We start from the raw sequence: 20,802 nt of genomic DNA on the forward strand, positions 1-20,802 counted from the left end.
CCCTAACCTGAATGGCTTCAGTGACTGAAATTGATTTGCTAATTAAAGGGAGGTTACCAAAGAAATATGAGCAAACTGTTCCATGATCCTATTAGAACCTTGCTTCTTAGAGTTCTAAAACTATACCCAGAAGGAAATAAATTGTTCTGTGGGTTTCATCACAAAGTCACCTTTAGACACCATCATTGAATACCAGTATACAATCCTGTAAACTATTATCCTGACAACTGAAGCTTAATCGTGGCAAACAGTTTCTTTGAAATTTGAGAATTTCATAGAATAATAACCTCCCTGCCAAAAAAAAAAAAAACCTAAGAAAGATAAATTTCTGTTTCTAGAGCTGTTGGAAAACCCTTCCCTATAAAATTCTATCTATAATTATTTATATAAATGGAATTTCTATATAGATAATTCACAGCTTTTTTGGAGTTGGCACATATATGTCATTTATTTGGGACATGACCACCTGCTTAATAAAGCATAGAATGTGCATTTTACAAAAGCTCATGAATTGGTAATTTGTAGCACTAGGAGTTTTATTTTCCATTTTTAAACACAGACTTGCCCACAGGCCCACTGGCCAGGCCACTGTTGTCTTGTGTGGCTTTATTTAAATCATGCTACACATCCCATCCAGCCATCTATCCTGCTGGTATCCCACTTCTCACCTAGAATAGCACATCTAGACCAAACATTCCTGAGGGAGTTACCCACTCATCTTTGAGATTCTCATGCCAGGCTGAGCCGTCTTGTTCCATGACTATGTGAGTGCATATCCAACTAGCCTACTTCTATCTAGCCAATCTAGACCAGTTTGCCTTCACAGCCCATCCATGCTGGCCATCTTGCCATCCACCCTGTTCCGTGATCATCTCCTCCTCCCCTCTTGTCCAAATCAATTCTACTTTACTAACGTTGTTCCTTATTGATTTTCCTGTGCATCAACTCACCGATGGTGTTCCTCCCCAGCCTATTTTTAGCCTGCCCAACACTCCCCTAGATAGAATGGTCTTCTTTAATTAGAAATAGAAGATCCTTGAAGGCAGAAACTGTCTCATTAGTATCTCATTAATATTCCTAATGCTTAGCACAGTGCTTGGTATATAGTAAGGACTTAAATAATTTTTCATTCATTTATCAGGACCTGAAGATATTTGTCCCTGTAAGTATATTATTATGCAGAGAAAAATTACACTATTTATGTCTTTCCGGGTAACTAATTTGCCTGTCGGATCCAAAAGTGGCAGAGATTGATAAATTCCTGTATTATTTTGTATCAGAGCAGCTTCAGTTTATGGGACAGCTAGGTGTTGTAGTGGGTAGAGTGCCAGATCTGAAGTCAGGAAAATTGATCTTCCTGTAAATGTGACCCTGGACAAGCCACTGAACCCTGTTTGCCTCAGTTTCCTCATCTGTAAAATGAGCTAGAGAAGGAAATGGCAAATCACTCCAGTCTCTCTGCCAAGAAAACCCCAGATGGAGTCACGAAGAGTCAGACACAACTGAAATGAGACTGAACAACAAAACAAGAATAACAGAGCTGCAGTTTGCCTAGGCATGCCCTTGGCAGTCCAGTTGTCTAGAGACCAAACCCATTTTCAGTCCCTCATGATTAGGCAGGAGCCCCATGAGAACAAGGGGAAATCAAGGGAATGGCCATTTTCTACAACTGCTTTAGAGATGGGAGTCTGAGAATATAAAAATGAAAACTACAGCTGCCTTATGCAAATTGGATGTTAACAGCAGGGGTTTTAAGAGAAAAGACCAATTAGCTAAATGAAATTTAAAATGTAATTCTTACCATACTGCTTAGGGCTAAACCATGAAGTTTAGAGGACAGAGAGGGTGGGCAAGAAGAGGTATAGTCAGAAAGCTTAGCTGCAGAAGCCAGTCATTGTAAATAAATGAGGGAATGTCAGAAAATCTTAGATCAATAAGGCTTTGTACCCAATATCAGAGGGCTCAAAAGAGTTCAGAAGGCTGGGTTAAATCCTACCTCTCTCTCATCCGTTCTCTAAATAAATAGGTTCCAGCTTTCCTCTTCCCGGGAAAAAAAAAAAGGGGGGGGGAGGTGATAAATCTGCTAGTCTCTTAGTCTCTACAGCTATGCTTTGAAGTGGGTTGAGGCAGCTAGGTGGCACGGTGAGTAGATCACCAGCCCTGAAGTCAGGAGTACCTAAGTTCAAATGCGGCCTCAGACACTTGACACATTTACTAGCTGTGTGACCCTGGGCCGGTCACTTAACCCCAATTGCCCTGCCTTCCCCCCCTGCAAAAAAAAATAAATAAATATGAAGTGGGCTAAGTGACTTCCAAGGTCTCACACAAGTAGGCAGTGTCAGAGGGATGAGATTTGAACCTGGGTCTTCTGATTCCACGTCCCTTGCTTTTTCTAATATACCCCCACTGCCTTCTCAGAGTGGACACTCCAACAGTTGTCAAACAAAGGTGTTTCTCTGGCAGTGCAATCACCAAAAATATGTTTAAAATCAGTCAGTCAGTAAACATTAAGAGCCGATGAGATGCCCCGCACTGTGTCAAGTGCTAGAGATATGAAAAAGAGATAAAAGAGAGTCTTTACCCTGAGGAGTGCACAATCTAGTGGGGGGGGGGGGACATCATACAAAGAACAATGATGAAAATCTATATACAGGATAAATAGGAAATAACGGAGGGAGGGCACCACAATTAAGAGGGATTGGGAAAGGCTTCTGGTGGAAGATGGGATTTTAGTTGGGACTCAGAGGAAGCCCAGGAAGCCAAAAGGGAGAGATGAGAAGGGGCAGCATTACAGACTTGGGGGGGCGGGGGGAGAGGGGGCAGCAAAAGGAAATGCTGGGATGCCTTGTCTGAGGAACAGCAAAAAGGCCAGTTTCAGGGGATTGAAGAGTACCTGATTTGAGTTGATTGCTCTAAAAAAAAAAATAAACTTCTTAAATTCTCTATAAATGCCCACTTTGTAAAACAAATAAGCCTTTATTAAAAACTTCAAAGACTCGCGTGTGCCATCTAGTGGTAAAATAAGTGTAATGTAGATTAAAGGATGGTTATTAGAAATAACTACCAGTATGTTGTGTAGGTCATTAAGACATTTAAGTTGAGGTAGTCATTTTCATTAAGATACAGATTTTCTGAACTGGGTTGAGTTAAATTGTAAGAACCTATATTATCTATTTCCCATCTTCAATTGGTAGTTTCCAGGTTTGTTCTATCCTTGTATGGTAATATCCCTGGCTAATTTTTAAAAAAGAAAGGTCAGTGATTGTTAGAACTACAAGAAACCTTGGAAATCATTTAGTATACCTACCTTTTTAAAAAAATAAATAAATAAGGAAATTGAATTACAGAAATGAAAGATAAATAGGAAGAGTACTGGATTTGGAATTAAAGGATCTGACTGTCTTTTGTTATCTGAGTGACCTTGGGCAAATTACTTAATCCCTCTGGGCCTACATTTCCTCATCTAAAAACAGTGAATGTGAAAGTGAATGAACTCCAAGGTACTTTTAGCACAAAATCTATAATCTATGAACTAACTAGTAAGTGACTGCTAAGACTAGAAAAAAAAAGTTTTTATTATTATGAACTTAATAAATATCAACAAACATGAATATCTCTCTCTGCAAAGAAGAATAGACAAAGAGGACTAAACATGAAGTTGTGAATCTACACTACATACATCTCTCACGTTTGGCTTTTTTGGATATACTTCCAAGTTAACATGGTAATAGAGCCAGGCTCTTGACTCAGTCCAGGGAATTTTCTTCCACACCAGAGGTGTCAAACACCCTGCCTGCATGGAAATCCCAGCTTTGAAGTGTAGCCCAAACTAGATTAAGATTTAATTGGGAAATATGTAACAAAATAAAAATGCAATAAAACACAGATAATGTTAATTTGTGGTTTTCTAAGTCAGCATTTAGCCCCCAGAGATCCTTATATATGGTGTAGTGACCTCTGTTTCTATTTGAATGTGACACCACTGTTCTACAATACACTACACTGTCTCTTCTGAAAGGAAAGTCACCTGCAAGGAAAACTTTGTTCTTAGAACCCCTATCATTTCAAGCTGCACATAATAGACTTGCAGTTCATGTACAATCATCTTTTTTACTGTACTATATTATGGAAATGATTTTTTATTTCATAAATTAAAAAATAAAATTAAAAAAAAACTAATAGGGAAAGTAAATTAGGAGTTAAAACCAATCCAAACCAACAAATACTAAGCACCTACTCTGTATTGGGCATTGGATACAAAAAGAAAATGAAAACCTGCCCTCAATGGGCTTACATTCTACTAGGGAGGTAGCAGGGTCCAGATGGGAGGAAACTCTCCCAATGCATATCTACAAGAATTCTTCAATTTACAATCTTTAAGAGTTGCTTGTGGTGAAGAGCAGGGTCACATATGACTTGAGAGAGCTAGGATTTTAACCCCTCTTCCTAATTCCAACTCCAGCTCTCTCTGTCTATCTCTCTGTCTCTCTCTGTCTGTCTGCCTCTGTCTCTCTCTGTCTGTCTCTCTCTCTGTCTTTCCTGCCTTCTCTGAATGGGGACTGTTACCTGTAAAGAGGGAATTATGCACATGATCATTTGAGGGAGATTGAGACACTAACAGTTAAGATCATTAAGAAGGTCTTCCAGGCAGCAGGGTGGTGCAGTGAGTAGAGCACTGGCCCTGGAGTCAGGAGAACCTGAGTTCAAATCCAGCCTCAGACATGTGACACACTTACTAGCTGTGTGACCTTGGATAAGTCACTCCAAATTTCCCTGCCTTCCCTCTTCCAAAAAACAAAACAAAACAAAAAAGGTCTTCCCACCAGAAATGATATCTGAGCTGAGCCTTGAAGAAAATAGATTCTAGGAGGTAGAAGTGAGGAGGGAGTGCATTCCAGGGATGGAGGACAAGCTGTTCAAAGGCACCAAGGCAAAAGATGGAATGCTGAGTATTGACAACAACAAATTAAGGGCAGTTTGGCCAGGTTGCATTATTAAGCACTTAGTGAATGCTAGGTACCCTTCTAGCTCCTGGAGATAAAAGGCAAAGACAAGGTCACTGCCCTGAAGGAGTCAGCCAAAATCTACCTTCTTTCCTATCTTTCTTGCCTGTGATGTGCCTGGCACAGTGATAAGTGCTACAAAGAAAGGCAAAAACACAGTCCCTCATCTCAAGGAACTCGTTCTAATGGGAGAGACAATATGCATATAAATGACATGCTTCTATGTAAATACAAGATATATACAGGGCAAATGAGAGGTAATTCCAGAAAGGAGGCACCAGCAGCGGCGAAATTACTGGATTTCTCCAATATTAACAATTGGTTATTTAATAATCATTTCTGCCATAGAATATATATTGTAAGCCCTCCATTCCTTTAAAGTTGAAGCTGCTAAATCTTGTGTGATCTTGACCTGGCTCTATAATATTTGAATGGTTTTCCTTTGATTGCTTGCAATATTTTCTCCTTGATTTGGGAACTCTATCGAATTTGGCTATACTATTCCTTAGAGTTTCCATTTGGGGCTCTCTTTCAGGAGGTGATTGGTAGATTCTTTCAATTTATATTTCATCCTCTGGATCTAAGATATCAGGGAAGTTTTCCTTGATAATTTTTTGAATATGATTTCAAGACTCTTTCTTTAATTATGGCTTTCAGGTAGTCCAATAGTTCTTAAGGTATCTCTTCTGGATCTATTTTCAAGGTCAGTTGATTTTCCAATGAGACATTTCATATTTTCTTCTATTTTTTCATTCTTTTGACTTTGTCATATTGTTTCTCGATGTCTTGTGGAGTCATTATCTAATTTTTTTTCAGCCAAAAAAACCAAAGTTTATTAAAGATTCACCATATTGGGTAGACTCTTAAGAAGCCTGAGCATTTGGGATGCTAATTCCAGCAGGGCAGATTGAATCTGAGCTAGACTGAATCTGAGCTAGATTGAATCTGAGCCCCAATTCTAATTTTAAGGAAATTATTTTCCTCAGTGAGCTTTTGTACCTTTTTCTATTTTGCCAATTCCATTTTAAGGTGTTATTTTCTTCAGTATTTTTTTTGCCTCTTTTACCAAGCTATTCATTCTCTTTTCGTAATTTTCTTGCATTATTCTCATTTATTTTCCCAATTTTTATTCTCCACTCTTATGTCTTTCTTTAAATCTTCTGGGAATTCTTGTTGGGCTTGTGTCCAATTATCATTTTTCTTTAAGGCTTTGCTTGTAGCTGTTTTTTGTTTTTTGTGGTTTTTTTTACATTGTTGTCTACTGAGTTTATGCCTTTGTTTTCCACCCTGGTGTCATCAATCTCTCCTGCTGACCTCGTAAGTTTTCTCAGGCTGGAAAAATGTCTCATCCTGACTTTTTGTTGGTTCTATTGCTCCAAATTTTTATTTGAGGTGTTATTTTAAAGTTGTTTGGAAGGGAATGTTAAAAGAGTTCAGATAGATTGCTGCTTCTAATCCGCCATCTTGGCTCTGCCTCCTATTCCCCTAAATCTTATACTATTCATTGTCTAGAATAAACAATTTTGCCCTTAAATAACAAGAATTACAATAAGCTTGATTAAATACATTGTTTTCTCAGTGTTTCTTGTGCTTTCTTCTTGTTTCTCCAAATAGATTGTCAGAAGGAGCCATGTCTTCTCCTTTTTTGACCTCCATAGCACAGAAATGGGCCATAGAAGGCACTCAATAAACAATCTAGGATTGAGCAGTGGACAATTCTTTCATCTCATATCATACAGTAGCCCCATGTGACCAGGGTGGGCTTCTCAGACTTATGGAGGGAGGCGGCTAGTAGAATGTGGGAGAAGCAGCAGTAACATGTAAACAGTACCCTCAAAGGGCTGTAAGGTCTGGAATTCCTCTGGCTGGGGAGTTTTGTACCTCCTCTCTAACCATGGGGTGAGTTTGGTACCAAAGGAAGAGGCCAAGAGGCTCCAGAATGATTATAGGAGTTTAATCAATCATTATAAATACATGGCCAGTCTGGAATGACTGTCAGACAATTCAATGGAACCCTGCCAAAGACCCTAGAAAAGTCCAGTGATAAATATAGAAATCAGACAAAGGGGAGGAGGAGCCATAGGGTGCTTCACTGCAGATTGGTGGATATTTGGGGGTTTTCTACTTAGAAATTAGTGTTAAGTCAATGTTATGCCCAAACATAGGTTTTGTGTATTGATCATGTACTGGTCACATATGGGTCATAATATTCTTGTTATGGCTTCCATCGATCACAGTATCTAAGCTATGACTCAGTGTCAAAATTATGATTCAATATCTAAGTTATGATTTTTAACAGGTCAACATGTCTGGGCTTCCACCTTTCACAGAGTTTAAGTTAATGGCTTTTCACAGGCCTACATTCTACTTGGTGGGGAGTAAGGATGGGATAGAGGGGTCCAGACATGAGGACACTCCCTCTCCCAAAGTAGATCTATAAGAATTTTGTAATTTTCAGTCTTAGAGTTACCTGGAATAACTTTTTTTTAGCTTTAAAATACTTTATATACCATACCAGTTCCTTATGATTATGGAAGCAACAAACTGGACAAAAATACCTTTGCAGAGTTTCTTTGAGCTAAAGTCACCTGCTTATAAGCCAAAATCAAGGAACAAAAAGTTGAAAAGCTCTAATGTTGAAAAATCAATAGCCAATTGTCAAATTATTCCATTATTTTAAAAGAAATTCCAGTAACTGAATATCCTAAGAGAATTAAAAAGAATAACATGCTTCTATCTAGAAACTAAATGAAAGCTGGATATTAAATTCCCCCACTGCCTCCCTTTCCAAACCTTAACCAAAAAGGGCCCCCGTGAATGCCAGCTTTGTCACTGGCAGATAGGTATTCTGTGCAGAACCAACATCGATGGTACTCCTCTGAGGCTGGCTTCTGGTGAAAAAGAAAAACTTGACACTCAAAAGGCAAAACCAGTAAACTATGGGTGTATGTGTCTAAATGGTTTAACTCCCTTGGCAGGAGTGTCTGATAGACAGTGGAAACACTGAGCATTACGAATGCTGTTGCTGGGTTGGTAATGGAAGGATGGAATGTGTTAACAGCCCACAAAAGTATCTTTTGCAAACTGTAAACCGTATTCCAATGCGATGGTCACAGGGCCTCTTGGGGTCACAGCTGTGTGTCTCTAAGTCACATCATCCTTGCAAACAGAACACCTATTTAAACTGCCAAGGTTAAGCTTAAAATGACAACTCTGTATTTATTCCTATTTATTGCCCAGTTGCTGGCTTAGTTTCAGGATCACCACATACACCCGACCTGACTCTGTATTTCTCTTGCTACCTAAAATTATTTTTTTACCAACAATCTTATTTCCTAAAACTTCTTGGATGACAGTGATGAAAATGGTTGCAAAACACACATATGTGCAGCTTCTCTACAGTGCTTGTGAGCTAGCATGGTGTGGAAAAAGTGCACAAGGCCAATTTTAAGTGTGCAGGCAAAGCATTGAAAGCACCCCATGAAAACAGAGGCACGTGAAATAATGAGCAATCCAACGCAGTCTAGACCAGGGGTGTGGAGCCTGTGGCTTCAAGGCCACAAGTGGCCCTCTGGGTCCTCAAGTGCAGCCCACACTCCACAGACCAAATCCCCTTAATAAAAGAATTTGTTCTGTAAAACTTGGACTCTGTCAAAAGGCCAAACCCAAGGACCTAGAAGGCCACATGTGGCTTCAAGTCTGCAGGTTCCCCACCCCTGGTCTGGACTGAAGCCATTAGGCTTATGTGCTGATAGAGCTCTGAGTGTCACAGTGACAAGTCGCCACATCAGGGCCAATTAGACTTTGTAATCATGTCAATGGTGACCTCTCCAAGATTCTATGGGTTAGAATGAAGAGCTAATTAATTTGCATGACTATCTTGTAGCTGCAGGCCTGGATTATATATAGCTGGAGATTTGTTTATATGAAATCAGAATCCAAGAAAGCTGGTGTTGCAAACCTGGAGAGTTTAAGCCTAGATAAATAGATCTGAGAATCACCTACAAAGAGACGATAATTGAATTCATGGGTGCTAATGAGATCGCCAAATGCCAAATGAAATGATGTTGAGGGAGAAGAAAAAAGTGACAAAGATAGACACTAAGGGGACCAAGATAGACACTAAGTGGTAATGACCTGAAAGAAAATCCAGCAATGCACACAGAGAAAGAATAGTGAGAGAGAGGAGGAAAACCAGCAGAGCTCAGTGTCCCAAAAAAGAAAGGAGGGAGTATCCAGGGGAAGAGGTTGATTGATAGTCAAAGGTTACAGAGAAATCGACAAGGATGAGGATAGAGAAACGCCATTAGATGTGGCAATTAAGACATCATCGTTAACTTTAGAGAGAACAATTTCAGTTGAATGATTTGGTCTGAAGCCAGATTACAGGGAGCTTAGAAGCGATTGAGTAGGAGAGGAAGTGGAGGCAGCAAATATAGACAGCTTTCTTATGGAGTTTATCCATGAAGAGGAGGGATATACAATGACGGCTGACAGGGACAGATGAGGTGAGGATTTCTGAATGTGGGGGAGATACAACACAGAATGGAACCAGCCCGTAGACACACTGAAGATTAGCAAGAGGTTGGTAACGACAGAGGCGGGCAACCTGCTGGAGAAGATGAGATGTAGTGGGATCAAGGGTCCATGTAGAGGGGTTTGCCTTGGCAAGGAGAAAGGATACTTATGTGGGACAGGAGTGAAGGAGGACACTATGGGGGAAACATCTGTGTGACATAAAATGAGGAGGAAAAAAGAGGGAGCTTCAGGCATCAATTTCTTCTGTGAAATACAGGGCAAAGTTTTCAGCTGAGACAGTGCATCAAATGTAAAATATTCTAAAGCCTTTCATAACCTGGCCTCTGCCTGTGTTCGTAGTCTTCTGGCACACAATTCCCTCTCTCCTGACTCCAAGTGTTTTCACTGGCCGTCCCTCATGTCTAGAACATTCCCTCTCCTCTAGCCCCTGGCTTCCTTCAGTTTTCAGCTAAAATTCTCCTTCTGCAAGAAGCCTTTCCTGGTCCTCCTTCATCTGAAATCCTTTCCTCTGAGACTTCCCCCACTTGATCCTTTACATAACTTGTTTATACATAGCTGTTTGCATGCTGTCCTCCCCATTAGACAATGAGCTCATTGGGAGTAAGTCTTTGCTTTTTTGCTTCTCTTTGTATCCCCAGTGCTTCCCTCAGTGCCTGATGCATAGCAGGAGTTTAATAAATTCAAGATGAATGACTGACTAGGTAGAGGGAAGAGTAGCATGGGAGGCTTTAGAAGGGATAGAAAAGTTTGGAGTGGCCAGTATATTTAATGGGATAGTGAATCAATTACAGAGGCATAAAGGGATTGCCTTGCTGCAGTCAGGAGAACCCAGTTATATTATATAACATAAATTTATAGTTGTAATGGCAAGCAAAGGGGGACTTTTTACTGTTTTTTCTTTTGGAGTGCTTCTCAGCACTAAGGCAATCAAATGCCTTTGATTGAGTCTTGTCTTTGTTTGAATTAAGTCTTGGACTGAATCAAGAGTTGTTGATTGGAAACAGTATATGTACTCTGGGGTTAGCATTTTGCTTTGGGGATCACTCATTGGAAGAGTGTTCCTGTGATTCTGCCAGCCAAGACTCTGGGTAGCTATAAAGAAGCCTCCCTCTCCCCCAGCTTTGAAAACCCAGATGTTGGTGCTTCTCTCTCTCTGGTAACTCTGTATGTATTGCTATGGACAGACAGTTAGAAGTCCTGTCTGCTGATTTGTATTATTTGCTCTGTTTATTTCTGCTTGTAATTTCTGTTTGTGTTTTCTCTGAAGTTCAGGGTGCTGACTTTTCCCCTGAACTAAGTGAATGATATATGTATGGTTAATTAAAGTGAGATCGTAAACCCCCGTATGTTGCTTTCCTTCAGAAAAGCAGATCAAGGAATTTGTGCTAGTAGCCCTCCTGTGTGCTGGTGTCATTGGTCTTACACCTCCACAGCGGCTGCTAGTAACATTGGTGTTACAATAGTGGACCCAATCAGCATGGTTTTGTGATCTTCTCCCATTGTACAAGTGGAATCATCAAGAATTCTCAACTAATTGGACATAGGAAGTAAGGGGGGAAAGCATCAAGGTTACAAACCTGGGTGATAGGAAGGATTGTGGTGGTTTCAACAGACAGAGGGAAGCTTAGAGAAGTGGGTTTAGGAAGGAAATAATGAGTTCCATTTTAGACAATTAGTCTAATTAACAATTACAATTAGTTTAAGAGACCTATGGAACATCCATCTGGAAATGCCCAAAAAGCCTTTGGTGAGGTGGAACTGAAGCACAAGAGAGAAACTAGGGTTGGATATTATTAAACATGGGAACTTTCTGTGTAAAGATAATAATTGAATCTACAGGAACCAATGAGATCACCAAGAGAGGAAGGTGTAAAAAAAAAAAAGTAGAATCTTGGAAAGAGTTTGGAGAATATCCAACAGCAGGAGCTGGGACATTTCTAATGATTCAGCAAAGGAGACTGAGAAGAATCAGCCTGACAGGCATTGTCAGGAAAATTCATGGGAGAAAGAGCATGGTTAAGGCTCTCAGAGGCTACAGAGAAGTCAAGGAAGAGGAAGGGCTGAGAAAAGGCCACTGGGCTGAGCAAATAAGAGATTTTAAAATTGTAAAGAGCAGTTCCAGTTGAGTGATGGATGAGCTTCCATACTGGAACAGGTTGAGAAGTTAGTGGGAGGAGAGGAAACAGAAACAACCAAGACTAAGGTTTCTTTTCACTTAATATAATCCTAGTTAGAATTATGAAGGAGATTTTCTTAAGTAGTACTAATATTCCAATGGGAAAAGCTGCATAAGTCTAGGATCTTCTGTTAAATACCTTTAACAAAAATAATCCACCCTTTTCAATTTGTTATAAGAAATGTTTCTCTGGGTGGGGCAGAAAGCAGGTATGTATTGGGAAATGAAGGTATAAAAATAAGAGGTAGCATTAATAAAAGTGATGTTTAAAAATAATCTGCCATGCCTAGTATATTTTTTAAAAATAATTTGCCTACAAAGATAGAACTGCTGTGCCAGTGGCACTGATTTGAGTCATGTTACTAGAATTAATTAATGCCTCTGGAGTCAGTGGACTTGGGTTCAAATTCTGACTCTGAGGCTTCTTACTTGTGTGACCGTGGGTGGATGACTTAGTCATCAATCCATCCATCCATCCATCCATCCATCCATCCATCCATCCATCCACCCATCCATCTATCAATGGCCTTTGATTAGCTCTAGATCTCTGATCCTACAATTGAGTAGGACAGACAAGCTTGGCACATCACTGTCCAAAACATCAGATTCATTGAGTTCAAAGCTTTGCTCATACCCTCCCTTCTTCCCTTTGCCTACCATTCTAACTTACCCATTCTTCAAGACTCAGCCCAAGCACAGTCTAGATCTTCTTTATCTCTGGATACTTTGTCTATACCATTCATCTTGGCAGTTAATTACGTATTTTAGAAGTTCCTAACATTTAGAACTAGAAGGCACATTAGTGTTCATTGGGTCTAACACCCTCATTTTACAAAGGAAGAAACTGAAGCCCAGAGAAGTTAAAGGACTTGCTTGAAGTCACCCAGGGTTTGAATAGAGGTCTTTGGGCACCATGATTTTTTCCTATTGGACCACACTTCCATTACTTACATTTCATAGGTGATACGTGATAGTTCTCCAAATGTATTATAAATACTGGGATAATATCTTAGTTCTTTGTATCCCTCTCAACCCTTTTGGCACAATACTGTGTACAAAGGAGCACTCAACAAATATGGCATTTGTTGAAGGAATTATGCAAGATTTTAATAATTAATTTTCCTTAACCCCAATAGCATTGATAATCAAGACCCACTAGATTTTTATTCATGGCCCGGGTAGTAATGACAAGGCATGCTTATCAAGTTTATCAAAAATATTTTAGCATCATTATAGATTAGAATTTAATCTGAAGCCCTCATTTTACAAATGAGAAAATTTAGGTCTAGAGAAACTAGATTTAAAACTAGTTCTTAAATGATTTACTCAAGGTCACACAAATAGTAAATGAAAGAACTGGAATTTGAACCCAAGAACTCTGACTTGAATTTTAGTGCTTTCTCCTGTATCATATAGCCTATTTGGATTAGAATTCAAAGGCTATGAAAAGTGGGGAAAATCACAGACGCAAAAAGAATGAGGTTTCAGTTGGGTGGAAGTGCAGTAAGATAGCAAAATAGGGAAAAGGGGTGGGGGGCTTCTTGATCAGTTCTTCTGGAATGTGCTGGAATCATGTCCTGGGCTGTGACTGTTCAGGATTTTTATTTTCCTGGTGAAAATGAGGAAAGACGGGAGCTGTGTGAGATTGTATAATGCGGATAGAGTCTAGTCCTCCTAGCTCACTGTGTGATGAGGGTTCCTTCCTGATCTTCAAAGTGATGAGAATGGATGTGTTATATTTCAGATCACTTCCATCTCCCTCATGCTATGACTAACACCCAGCTAGGCACATGCTAGCAGTTTCACAGAACATGCCTGAAATTGTGTTTAGAACACGTGGATGCATGGCCACCACATAAGTCTCCCAATGGTACAGGAAAAAGCAGTTCTCAGCTCTAACCACCATCCTGCTATTTGTCATCTCATCCATCTGCTGCCCCCTTGAAATGCTCACCCACGTCAACTAAAATGGTAAGTAAGCGGTACCCGGAATCTGCCTGGTAAATGTCAGGCCAGCCAACTAACAAGATGTGTACAATGAAGAAAACCAAAATAGCAACTGGGCAGAAGTGTGGGGCTACAGATCTGTCCGTTCATGAGAAAGCCACAGAGCCTCAGTTTGTTGAACCGTTATCTGGCCAGGCCCTTAGTGTTAGGAGTTTAGTCAGAGAATCCCATGTATTGGTTTCCATTCCCTCTCTCCCATACAGAGCCCTCTTGGTGTATGTACATCTGTTGCTCCTACCTCTACTTGGCTTTAAATCAGGCTACAGTTTAACAGCCCTGACCTGTGGGGCACAAAGACATAAGCAGGGCTTATTTGGATCCCTTGACTTCCCAATAGTTCTTTGCACATCGTGGAAAGGCAGCCTGGTAGAGGTTTTCAGCACTTTCATGCTGGACCAGGAGTCAAATTTAACTCCTACCTTCTGTACTTGTTAATTGAGAAGACTTGGGGAAGTCACTTAATCTCTAAGCCTCACCTTCCCCAATTGAAATATGGATATATTTCACAGGGTGGTTGTGATGATCCAAGATACTTGTAAGCCAAATATTTAAAGGTTCTAAAGCAGAAGTCTGACCATGTCACTCCTCAATTCCAAAAGCTTCAGTGAGGCCCTATTGACTTAAGGATGAAATACAAACTTCACAATATGGCTCCAACCTATCTTTCCAGATCCATTTTACCCACTATACCTTCTAGCCAAACCTGCAGTTAATCGTCCAGGGCATTCTACTCTCTGGCTCTATCTTTGCTCAGGACTGTAATGGGTTCTCTCCTCTTCTAACACTAAACTCCCTTCAAGACTCAGCTCAAGTACCAACTCCTACAGGAAGCCATTGCTCATGCCCACCACCTCAGCCCATGTTACTTTGCAAACATTTCACATTTAGTAAGGCAGCATGGCCTTACTGAATGGTCAGAGAGCTGGCTCTAAGTCAGGAGGACCTAGGTTCAAATCTTGTCTCTGAGAACATTTAATGTACTCAATTTTCTCAGTTGAAAATACTTGGTGATCTGTGATGGTAGAGTTTCCTCACTGGGAACTTCCTATACCTGTGGTAAGGGGTCAGCAATATGGCCAAGAAATTAACACTAAAAGTTCTTTAATGGTGCCTTAAGGAGTGAATAATTGCAGAACATTATGAGTAATTACCTGGGGGGTTGGGGTGGTCCACAAGATATTTTTGTTATAGTTATTGTAAAGGGTTCAAAGAACAAAAAAACTTTGAGAACCACCATTACTTACACCAGTGAAATCAGTGGTCTGAAACTACATTTTCAAAGGACTCCAGATGAAGTATCCTATCTCCCTTCTGAAAAGGCATGATGGACTCAGAAAGCAGATTGAGGCATATATTTTTTGGACTTGACTGACACAGAAATTTGTTTTACTGAGTTATGCATATTTATCACAAGAGTTTTGTGTTTTTTTTTAATGGGCAGAGGTGAGAAACAGTGAAAACAGATTTTCTGTTCACTGAAAATAAATGAAATTTTTTAAAAAGAAATCACAGGTCTGAAAAAAAAATCATTTTGCATTGAATTTACCTGCTTACGTGTAGTTTCCACTCAACTGAGCTTAAGATCAGGGATTTGTTCAACAGGGATTGTTCAACCTGTCTTTGTATCTCCAGCACCAAGCATAGGGGACACTTGAATGGTCAGCTCTTATTTTATGTGCCTCATAAACATTTTTTTTATTTGACTTCCGAAGAGTAACTGCAGGGTGACTTTTGTAGTAGACAAGGACCCAGAAGTTCTTCCTCTTGCAAATAAATGCTCCAAAGTTTGAAACAGATGTTCTCTCTACTGAGGCAGTTTACAGACCTCTAACCTGGAAGGTAGTTTTGAAAGTTGCCATGGCTGAAAAATGTATTCCCCTGAAGCTAACCTGATGCTGAACTTCTCCTGAACAGCAAGACAGCTGATGGACAGCCCATCATGTCCATTTCATGTTGTGAATCTACATCTTTCTGGCTTACTCTAGGATGTCTCTGCTAGAGCTTATGTTCTACTGATACATCAGCAGCCTTTGGGAGGCCAGGTTCCCCTCCACAGCATGATGAGGCTTCAGAGTGTTTGCCTCAGAAAAATGAAGATTAAAGCTTTGCCCCTTGGCAAGTGTTCAAGATGCTTTGGGTGTGGAGACTCACTTAAATAGCATGAGTTAATCCTTCACCTTCCTCAAAACACAAAGTCAGAACTTGTAAGGGGTCTTAGAGAGCCCCTAGTCCAAACTCCTCACTTTACAGATGAGGGAATAATTAATTACTCAATTATTAATTGAGTCCCAGGAAGGTTAAGTGATTTGTCCAATGTCACACAGTTTGAATCCAGGTCCTCTGACCCTCACAGTGCCTCCCTCAGCCCATTCTCTTCCATGTCTTTTCCACTTTCTCATCTTTAAGGGGTCTTGGCTCCACAGGATGAAGTCCCATCAGTCAACACAGTGGTCCCCAACTGTGTGTCCTTGGAGACCTTTCTTCTCTCTTTACCCTGTGATACACCTGGGGCAACCATTCTCTCCCAAGTGCTACAATTATCATCGAACCTTTTGCCTCCATGTTATACTAAGCGCTGTCTTTACTCCTCAAATGTGTCACTGGGGCTGAGGCAACCCTCAATATCTTCAATTCCCCATGGCAGGCTGCCCCAAACAGGAAAGGGGAGCATGGGCTGGTGAAGGGTTCCACAAGCTAACAGGACAATCCCCTCACCCCCAAAGCAACTACAGTGATTGACACAGTCCCAATGCCCCTCTAGGAAAGAAGAGGGAAATAAGCATTTATTAAGTAGCTACTGTGTACTAGGCACTATGCTAAGTGTTTTACAAATAGTCTCCCATTTAATCCTCACAATTCTGTGAGGTGGGTGCAGTTGTTATCCACATTTTACAGTTGAGGAAACTGAGCCAGGCAGCAATCGGGTGACTTGCCCAGGGTTACACAGCTGGTGTATCTGAGGCTGGATTTGAACTCAGGTCTTGCCAACTCCAGGTTCATTGCTCCATGTGTCACCTAGCTGCCACTCTAACTCCTGAGGAGTTTTTTGCTTATTTCTTTCTTTGTTTTTTGAGGGGGTAGAGGGCAGGGAAGAACAGGGAGCAGAAAGACTTTATCTAGCTGGGGTTACTGCAACAAGAAGATAGGAGCAGAAGAAAATGCACATAAAACCAAAGAAGGGATATTATCTGTGAGGGGAGAACAACTCATCTCACACAGGGATCAAAGGCTATTTCCTCCACAAGGCCTTCCCTAACCAACCCATCAGGTGATCCTCCCCTCTTTGCCCCCCAACCTCTTATCACAAGCACTTAGGTTCCTTGCTCACATTCACGCACGCCTATGAATCAGAAGCACCTGTGGCCCCTTCATCCAGAGCCTCTGCCCTCTTCTCTGACACGTAGTTGCAACAGTCTTGGTTATTTGATGATCTAAGCTCACTGAGGCGCAGTAGCAACCAAGTAGAAAGTAGGGGGATGGCTAGTTAGGCATATTGACAGCAGTGAAAATAACAGACAGACCAACAGCAAATAAAGTTAACAGACAAGAAAGCACTGAGAAAAATACAAGAAGCAGAGAAATCTGGGGGTGTTTTATGTAGGGACAAGCTATGGGGCACCATAAGCATTCCTCCTGGCCTTGGAGCCCTGAGCTCTAATACAGCCTTATAAACTATGTGTCCATGGGCAAGTCACAACCTATTTCTACCTGTTTTCACATCTGTGCAAGCGGGAAAAGTATAGTATGGACCTAACACAGTTCTTGTGAGAATCAAATGAGATTACCCATGTGAAATGCTCTGCATTTTTATGTAAGAATCCTGGTATTCATAATTAAGGTTCTAAGCCATAATAAGGAGGGATTAGAACCCAGGTCTTCTGGGTACAGAACCAGATACTTAGTCATCATCATCTTAGCTCACATTTCTAGTGCTTTAAGGTTTACAAAAGGCCATGAAGAGGTTAAATTATAACTCTAAATTGTTTGGAGTGTAACTTCATTTTTGTTGATGGTTGTTAACAATTATTTTCTTTCAAAGAAAAGGTCAGATTCTGTTCAGTCTGCTGTGTCAGAAAGAAAGGGAGAGGCTGATGTATTTTAGAATGATTTCCATTTCTAAGAGGAGAAGCTGGGTGGAGCAGCTGGAGTTAGCCCTGGAGCCATTTTGAGGAAGGGCTCTGACCAACCATATTCACTCTGGACTTTGACTTCATGTTTCTGCTGCCTTCTCCCTCCTCCCAGATTAGCCTTCCTTCATTCCCTGAACTTTGTCACGGGCCTCCAGAAAGCTTCGCCTTCCCCACCCAACCATCAAAACTCCCTTTTATTTGTGGCCATCTCCATTAAAGGGCCTTTGAGAATAAGGGCTTTCTTTTTGTTTGTATCTGCTGCACTTATTAGCACCATGGCTGGTATATAATAAGTGCTTAATAAATGCATGATTTGGAGCCAGAAAGCCCTGGGTTCAAGTACTACTTACTTCTGAGACAAACCGAATCACAACCTTTCAGTGTCTCAGACCAGTGGTGTCAAACTCAAATATAAATGGGGGCGTCTGCTAATTTGTACAAGATTCCTCTGAGGCACATATTGATTTAGTTTTAAAATATAATATTAGCTATATTTTATTGAATTTTCATTTATGTTGTCAAACATTTCCCAATTACATTTTAATCTGGCTCTCTGGGTTGGCAGCCTTATCTTTTTGACACCCGAGAGTTGTCTCTGGGCAACTCTTTTGAGATTATCCTTTGAAAAGATGCTTGAGTGTTCCTCATGAAGAATTCCCTCTATAATGAAATCACATCACAGGTCAGGTCTCTATCCTTCCATCCAAAATGGTCTGTTCTTTTGAATGTTGCTGAGACCATTTTCTGATTTCCAATCTAGTGCAGCATCCAACAACAGCAGCCCAAACATCACCGCCCTTCCATTTCCATATTAGAAAGACAGATTCATCGTTTTGAGTTCTGAGGTTTAGCCTTGATTAAAATACAAAAAAAAGCCAAAAAACAAACCCCACACTCCTAAGAAGCTTAAGCCTGAACCAGCCTAATTGATCCCTAAGAAGGAAGGAGATAGGAGGGAGACTGAAGTAGAACAGGAAATAACCCTAAAGACATGCTTGCTGACTTCAGGATTTTGCCATATGTCAACACCCTTTTCCCTAAATTACTCCCTATTATCTCACTATTGTGGATTACTTACTGTTACCTATTCCCCCAAATCTTTTCTTCTTCCCCATTTTCCTATCCTGTGGAGGGCACCATTTTCCCAGTATCATTCATATTACCCCCGCCCCCCATCCCTTCAAATCACATCTCTGTCTCTCCCCTCCTGCAGCCACACCAGTGTAGACTGTCCACACATATTATCTCTCCTGGTAGAATGCAAACTCTGTGGACTAGGATTATTTCCCTTTCATCTTTTAATCCACTGTACCTAGCATTCTCTAGCACACAGTAGGCGGTTAATAAATACATTGATGGATAAATCCCTTCAGTCCTACCTCCTTCATTTAACTACCTGTGTGTTACTTTGTATTAGCATCTTGACCTCTCTGGGCCTGTTTCCTTAGCTAAAAAATGAAGGAGGGTGGACTAAGGTTCCTTTCTAGCTCTAAAATTCCATGATTTAGAAGAAAAATTAATTTATGAAAGTAAATATCTCTACCCGATCTTACTCACTTATTCACTCAGGGAAAGAGAAGCAAAATACAAGTCAGTCAACCAACCAAAAAAAATCTGTTGCTTTTGCTGGAATTGACCCAATTGTAAATAAAACAAGGTTTGGCTTAATTATCCACCACCTTACCAGCCTTTTGCACTACCAATATCTGACCGTATTTTATAGTGTGCTAACCAACAGTACCCTTGACTGCAAATAGACCAGCAAGCCGTGTGCCAGGGGAAAAGATGATCAGACATCTGGGGGGAGAAGGGCTTAGGATGGGGTTTTAGTTGGGTCTTAAAGGAAGCCAGAGAAGGTGGCAGACCAAGGAGAGGATGGAGAATGGGGGGATAGCCAGAGAAAATACCCAGATTGGAGAGATGGAGTGTCTTGTCTGTGGAACAACAAGGAGGCCAGTGTCACCGATCAAAGACTACCTCCCAGGGAGTGAGGTATAAGACTGTGTGACCCTGGGCAAGTCACACAACCTGTTTGCTTCAGTTGTAAAACAGGAATCATAACAGTGCCTACCTCCCAAGGTTGTTGTGAGGATCAAATGATGTAATATTTGTAAAGGGCATAGCACAGTGGCCAGCACATAGTAGGTGCTTAAATACTTTTTTCTATTCCTTCTATAAAATGAGTTAATATTTGTAAACTTTAAAGCACTATATAAATGCTAGTTATCATTTTTATTTTTTATATTTATTTTATTATTGTTCAGCTACTTTACTGATGACTGTGATCTTGGGCAAGTCATCTAACTTCTCTGGGTCTTAACTTCCTTCTCTACAAAATGATGGGGTTGCACGAAGTCCCCTTAATAAAAGGATTTGTTCTGTGAAGTCTGGATTCAGTCAAAGGGCTGCACTTGAGGACCTACAGGGCCACGTGTGATGAGGCCAAAGGTTCTCCAACCCTGGACTAGATGACGCCAAACGCTTCTTTTAGCTCTAAATCTGATGCTTCTCTTCTACCAGTCTCTTAAATTGTGAATTCCAGAGATTTCCAAAGACTTGCATCCTGGTTCACTGTTATTGCCTAACAAGTATTGATGGAGATTGAGACCACAGAGCCTGGGGCCACTAACACCTCTCACTTTGTCTTGTTTAAGAAATGCGTATTTTATTTTCCTCACAGTCGGCTGGCCTCATTCCAGGTACAGAAAAAGTAGACAAAGGTCAATTAACACACATGCTAGTGGTAAGATTCCTAACTACGTGTGGATTCCCCACCCCTCATTTGTTTAGTCATAGAAACAGGCTCTAAAACGGAACTTTCTTAGAAGAGCACTGACTTTTGAGCTGGAGGAATCCTCAGGATCGTAAAGTCCACCTCCTATCTCCCCAGATCTCAGTGGGGTGCCAGAGGGCCCAACTCCTGCCCTTTTCCCCAACCTTCCTGCCA

The sequence above is a fragment of the Trichosurus vulpecula genome, chromosome 3, assembly GCF_011100635.1.
Source record: "Trichosurus vulpecula isolate mTriVul1 chromosome 3, mTriVul1.pri, whole genome shotgun sequence".
NCBI classification, from domain to species: Eukaryota; Metazoa; Chordata; class Mammalia; order Diprotodontia; family Phalangeridae; genus Trichosurus; species Trichosurus vulpecula.